General features: G+C 47.7%; 1 non-coding gene across 1 annotated transcript; it reads left to right on the forward strand.

Annotated features, from left to right (window-relative positions):
• The first annotated feature begins 5,746 nt into the window (after window positions 1-5,746).
• TRNAA-AGC (transfer RNA alanine (anticodon AGC)) lies at window positions 5,747-5,817 on the forward strand. The gene has a single exon. It is a non-coding gene; the product is annotated as a tRNA-Ala (tRNA).
• Window positions 5,818-7,050: the final 1,233 nt, after the last annotated feature.

Raw genomic sequence — 7,050 nt, forward strand, 5'->3', positions numbered from 1 at the left:
GGCGTGCTGGAGATCCTAGGTTTAATCCTTGGCAGCATCTCTCGGGGTAGATCTGGGGGAGACTCCTGCCTGAAACCTTGGAGAGCTGCTGCCAGTCAGTGTAGACAATAGTAAACTAGGTGGACCAAAGGTCTGACTCGGTAGGAGGCGGCTTCCTGTGTTCTTATGTAACAGCAGGAAAAACCAAAGCGGAAGAGCAAAACAACAACACCCAACCCAATTGCTTAGACTGTGTAGACTAGGAACAGGGCCAGCAACAAACAGGGCCAGCAACAAACCTGACCAGCAGTTTCCACACTGAAGAGACAATTGTGATGCACTGTATGCAGAGCTGTCTTTTGAGGAGACAAACCCAACACAAGCCAGAAGTTGCAGTCGGTCTCGAAATACAAGCAAATTGCATTTAATATTCCCCTCTTTTGCAGTATTTGTTGGACCCCTAAGTACGTTCTCTTCCACTGCGGCTAGGAGGCTTAAAATTAAAAATCCAGCTGCCAGACAACTAGCCAGCCAGCCAGATAGCCACTCTTGCTATCCCTCCGTGGACAGCAGGGTGCCGTTCACATTTCCAATGCCTTGTTGCGAATTTAATTTCTGCGATATAGAGCTAGGACATTGTATATCCGTCGTCAAAAGGTTCCTGGTTTTTTGGGGTGGTTAGTTTCCATGAGACTGCTCCCCCTGCTGTTTACATTCCGAATGCAACTTGCCTGAACTGAGGCGCTTTGCTGCTGCTGAGCAGCTAGTTTGGAAAGCGCCATGCAGAAGGACATTGCAAGAGTGCGCATCTGGTTTTTGGTTTTGTGAGAGGAAGGGGCATAGGGGATGCAGAAGAGAGTGTCCTACACAGGATAAAGGATTTAATGTGAGCCAAGAAACTGTTTTAATTGTAAAAGCTCTGTCCTGGAGCACATTATTACTATTACTACTACTAGTACTACTACTACTACTAGTATAAAAGGCATGCTTTGGGGCAGAATGCCCCATGCACCTAGGGGCAGAACATGGAACATAGGAAGCTGCTTTATACCAAGTCAGACCCTTGGTCCATCTAGCTCAGTACTGTCAAGACTGACTGGCGGCGGCTCTTTGAGGTTGCAGGCAGGAATCTGTCTCTCCCAGCCCTACCTGGAGATGCTGCCAGGGATGGAACTTGGGACCATCTGCATACAAAGCAGATGCTCTATCTCTGGATCTTTCACACCTCCTTCCCCTCAAAAGGCAGCTATGTTCTCTGTGCTAAGCTATGGTCCCGTCTCCAAAAGGACTTCCAGAAAGGCTTGACCTGCTTTATCACCTCTCTGTTCAATAGTTAAATCTGGCTGGACTCCCCACAGTTGCACCCCGACTCTCTCTCTCTCTCTCTCTCTCTCTCTCTCTCTCTCTCTCTCTCTCTCACACACACACACACACACTCCCAACAACATGTTAAACACTGCTTCATGAATTACTTTGCAATCATGGTGTGAAGTACACAGCTGAAGCGCTCTCTGAACAATCAAACAACTGATAAAGTACCATTGATGGACTTTACACAGAGCCAAATGACAGGTCCCTGTCCCAAGGAGCATGCAATCTCGATTTTTAGCTGAGAAAGACAGCAGAGGGAAGGAGGGAAGAAAGAAAAGAGGCAGGCAAGAGCAACACGGTGAATCTGTATGAATGCCTTTCCACTTGGCAAGGCAAAATTTCAGCATAAATAATGTGTGCAAATAAAGGTAGATCAATATGGGGCTTTCATGATGAAGATACCTTTTTCCCCCAGGGAAGCTGGAAAAGCTTTTGAATAGCAAATCATCAAGCCTCTCTCCTCCTTTTTGGATGGAATGCCAGACTCCGGTTGCTTTCTAGCTGCTCTCCTTTCCGCTGCAGGGGTTTCTGCCCTCCTTAAGGAACTGGGCACTGGGGAACGGGTTTCTCATCCTTATTGGCTCTGCTAGGGCTACCATCACCCTGTGACTGGCCAAAGTCAGTCTACCAAAGTCAGTCTACCAGTCTAGTCCAAAGTCAGTCTACCATCACCCTGTGACTGGCCAAAGATAGTGACTGGCCAAAGTTCAGCCACTCCTCAGCAGAAATGTCCCATCTTCTCCTGGAACAGGCTTGCTGGAAACCCTCCTTGCCACATCCCCTGCTACTGTGGGCAGCCTCGGATCTGTCTCGTCCTCTCGACTTGCAGTTTCCTTCTGGCTGCAAGAACTGAAGACTCTTTGCAAGCCAGGGCAAGGAAGTCACCTGTACATCTGCTTCTCTCTGCCTCGTGCATAAACCAGGTCTGCTAAGAAATAAGGCCAGCCTCTTCTCCTGTGGTGGCTTTGCTGTGTGTCTTTGCTAAGACTTTGTGGTGGGGTTAAAACTGTCCCAATGCTCTCATCTAGACAACACAAGGCTGGGAGATAGGAACAGAGGAAGCTGCCTTCTACCGAGTCAGACCCTTGGTCCCTCTAGCTCAGTATTGCCTACACAGACTGGCAGCAGCTTCTCCAAGGTTGCAGGCAGGAGTCTCTCCCAGCCCGATCACATGTAGTCTGGGAGAGACTACATGTAGTCTTCCTTCCAAATGCAAACCAGGGTGGACACTGCTTATCAAAGGGAACAATTTGTGCTTGCTACCACAAAACCAGCTCTCCTCCTTCTCCTGTATTGTAGCTGCTTTGTGCCAGCAGCAGGGGGGCGGGGTGGGGGAAATAAGGTATGTAACCGTGGTTAAGGAACCAACTCCCCTCCTTAGAACGTTGATTTCTATTGAAAAATGGGTTCTGAGTTAAGACGTTCTGTGACTGAAGACATAGTTTTCAGGAAGCAATTGTGTCATAAGTCTGAGGACTTCCTGTAGCACATTGCATAGCCTTCACAAGCTGCAACTGTGTGCACTCCCAACTTAGGAGAAGAAACCCAATGGAACAGGAGGTCTCTCAAACTGGGGTCCCTAGATGTTGTTGGACTACAGCTCCCATCATCCCCTGCAACAATGGCTCCTGCTAAATTCAGCGGTGGAGCCTCCTCTCAGATGTCAGTGTGAGTGCCACTCAAAATCACGTTGTCTGCACTTTGGCACCTGGGCCAAAGTTTGCCTGCCCTTGGTCCATTGGAATAAGAAATGTAGTGATAATAGGTTCATTCACACATTATGTTCAACACTGTAGAACGTGTGTACAGTGTACACAGGTACAGATCTGTACACAGGTATAGTCATTCACATGTTATGTTGATTGCAGGTACAGCAGTATACTTCCAATCTGTACCCTGCATTTGAAGGGCCTGCATTCAGGTTCACTTTAAAAATGAACACAGGTATAGCCATTCACACAAACACATGTACGAGTGTACAGACATCTATCTGTACACTCATGCAGCATAGTGTCTGAATTGGGCTGTTTGACCCTATTCCTTTTCTCTCTCTTGTATAATGGTGTGTGTATGTGTGTATATAAAAACTATGATAAAAATATCTGTAACACACTTTGCTTGCCAGATCCTAAGCATATTCCTAAGCAGGATCCTAAGCATATTGAAAAGCTTTCTCAGCTTTTAAAAAAATGTCTGTTTTAATTTTATGGTTGATTTTAAACTGTTGATTTGTTTTAACTTTTATATGTGCTTTCATTGTTTTATGTTAACCTCCCAGAGACAAATGTTTGGTGAATAAACATAAATAATAGCAATAGCAATAGCAATAGCACTTACATTTATATACCGCTCTATAGCTGGAAGCTCTCTAAGCGGTTTACAATAATTTAGCATATTGCCCCCCAACATTCTGGGTAAATGTTAAACATAAACATAAATAAATAAATATTTGATCAGAAGTAAGAGTCATGGAGTTTGATGGAACATGATTCCCTAGAAAGAGTGCACAGGAGTGCAGTAGGGATGGACCCGGACCGGTCCGGAAGCCATTGAAAAGGCCTCCGGACCGGTCCGGACCAGTCCAGACCAGTCCGGACCTGGGTGGTTTGGATTGGGGGGGTCGCTTTAAGAGCGGCGGGAGGATTTACTTACCCCTCCCACCCCTTTCCCGCTTGCCGCTGTAAACATACGAGTAATTGGGCCGCCCCTTCCCCGATGTTACTTGCAAAACCTCCCAGGAGTGCACTCCGCACGCACGTCACAGAGACGAGTGCGCGCTTAACGTCACTGTGACGTGCGCGCAGGCGCGCAATGCACTCCTGGGAGGTTTTGCAAGTAACGTCAGGGAAGGGGCGGCAGGGAGGTATGTTTACGGTGGCAAGCGGGAAAGCGGCGGGAGGGGTAAGTAAACCCTCCCACCGCTCTTAAAGCGACCCCACCCCACCCCAGTGCCAGACCGCAGTTGGCGGTTCCGTGCACACCCCTAGAGTGCAGTAACCTCTGGCAGGCATCAAAAGAAACTTCACAAATAGTAACCCAATAAAGCCCATTACTGTCAGTAGGACAAATGACCAGGCTTGGTTAAATGGCAAAAGCCTGGGACTCAGGCTAGCAGCAGGACTAATCACTAAGGCATTTCAGCTCTTGGAAGAGAATTTTAGCCATACAGTCAACATAATTCTCCGCCTTGGGCAGCAACTGCTTCAGTCACCCACCTGTTTGTTCAGCTAATAACCCGATGGCCATAGAATTAAACAATGGAAGGAAGGCCCTACCTAATACCGACCTGGTAGCAAAATATCGATCAAAGCAGAGAGAAAGAACAGCCAACGGATTGAGAATGTCTGTTCAGATTTCATTTTGCATGCCAGCCTGCACTGATTTTTTTTTTTTTTAGGGGGGTGCAAGTGATGTCCCCACCACTATGCATGCAAATGCACCTCCAAAGCTTACATTTCTAGTTCTTGCTGATTGATAAGTGCCGTCAAGTCGGTGTCGACTCTTAGCAACCACATAGATAGATTCTTTCCAGGATAATCTGCCTTCAACTTGGCCTTTTAGGTCTCTCAGTGGTGCATTCACTGCTGTCGTAATCACAGGGGTGTAACTTTAATAGGGCAGGGGGAGACAGTGTTTGGGGCCCCACTGCCTTGGGGACCCCCTCCCCCAGAGGCAAGTCACATGACTGGGAAATGCATTAAATGACTTGCATCATCCACAATTTACAAAACCTTTTAAAATATAATTTAGGATGATGTTCTATAGTGGCACATAGGAGAGAGAGAGAGAGAGATGCTTTTTGTTACCACTGTTCAGCTTCTTTTAAGATTTCTTTACTTCATGAGCTGAGCTTCAGTGAGTGGGGGGCATTTTAAAATCTTGTCTCTGGGCCCACTCCAACCTTGCTATGCCCCTGCGTAATCGAGTCCATCCACCTTGCTGCTGTTCGTCCTCTTAGTTCTTTCCGGTATGTATGTATTTAAGCGAGCATGGGGGGTACATCAAGATGAACCAGCCTGAATCCTGCAACTGGAACTTGGGACCATCAATCCCTTTTAAAGGATCAAGCCAGGAGTGTATAGAAATCCAAAGGGTCACTCACCACGCTGCTGAAAATATTGGAGAGTCTGTGTGGCTTAGTGGCTTGGACAGGGCGGCCCCACCATGAAGCAAGGTGACGTAGTCATCTCAGGGAGCAGATTGTTGGGGCAATTGCTGAAGCTTAGCGGTAGAGCATTGGATTTACATGCAGAAGGTCCCAGGTTCAACCCACGGCATCTTCAGGTAACGCTTGGAAAGTCTTCTGCCTGAAACCCTGGAGAACTGCTGCCAGCCAGTGTTGAGCTAGATGGGCTAATGGCCTGATTTGGTAGAAGGCAACTTCCTTGGAAATGGTGCTGCTGTAGCTTAGTGGTAGAGCATCTGCTTAGCATGCAGGAGGTCCTGGTTCAATCCCTGGCAGCATCTCCAGGCAGGGTTGGGAAAGACCCCAACATGAAACCCTGGAGAGATGCTGCCAAGCAGTGTAGACAATATTGAGCTGGGGGGGGGGCAATAGTCTCAGTAGACAGCAGCTTCCTAGGGGATGAGGCCTCTCTGGGCTCCCCGCAGTCTGGCATCTGCAGCTGGAAGCATCAGCAGCTGCCAGACGATTTAAAAAACAGGGTTAAGGGAACACTCGCTCCCTTAACCTTGTTTTAAAGGGTGGCTACTTAGGCGGGTTTGCCACAGTGGTGCCACCAAGAAGACATCTTGGGGGATGAAGAGGCTGGTTTTAGAATGGGGCGCTCAACTGTGGATCATTCCTTAGTGCTACGCCATCTTATTGAGAACATAAGAACAGCCCTGCTGGATCAGGCCCAAGGCCCATCTAGTCCAGCATCCTGATTCACACAGTGGCCCATCAGATGCCGCTGGAAGCCTACAGGCAGGAGGTGAGGACATGCCCTCTCTCCTGCTGTTACTCCACTGCAACTGGTATTCAGAGGCATCCTGCCTCTGAGGCTGGAGGTGGCCTATAGTATAGCCCTCCAGCTAGTAGCCGTTGATAGACCTCTCCTCCATGAAGTTATCCAAACCCCTCTTAAAGCCATCCAGTATAGCAGTAAGCCCAAGTGCTCTTTGTATGTGGCCTTTGTAGATTTCAAATCAGCGCTAGATTCAATTTCGAGGCCAAGGTTGTGGGGAAAACTCAGGGATATCAACACTGATAGGCAATTACTTCTTCTCATTCAAAAGCTTTATGAGAACACCAACGTCAGGGTGAGAGGTAACCCCGAGGCTCACTTTCACACCCAATAACTTCCAGCAAAGGAGTCAAACAAGGGTGCAGGTTGGCACCCTCTCTGTTTAAGCTGCATATAAACACCTTAGCCAAAAATCTCTCAGATCCAGGGTTACATCTGCCAGACATCGCGGGGGTAAAAATCCCAATTTTGCTGTAAGCGGATGCTGATGCTATTATCTCTCAAACCCCAGTAGATCTTAGGAGGGCTCTTAAGCTCCTGGCCAATTACTGTAAGGATAACCACCTGGTTATGAATTTTCAGAAATCTAAGGTGATGGTCCTTGCCAAGAAGCCTAAGAATTTTAATTGGTCAATCAAGGGCCATCGGATTGAACAGGTTAACAGTTTTAAATATTTGGGTGTGGTTTTTCATGCCACAGGGTCATGGAAGGCCCATGTGGATTACACTGCCC

This window comes from Hemicordylus capensis, chromosome 7 (genome assembly GCF_027244095.1).
Source record: "Hemicordylus capensis ecotype Gifberg chromosome 7, rHemCap1.1.pri, whole genome shotgun sequence".
Lineage (NCBI taxonomy): Eukaryota > Metazoa > Chordata > Lepidosauria > Squamata > Cordylidae > Hemicordylus > Hemicordylus capensis.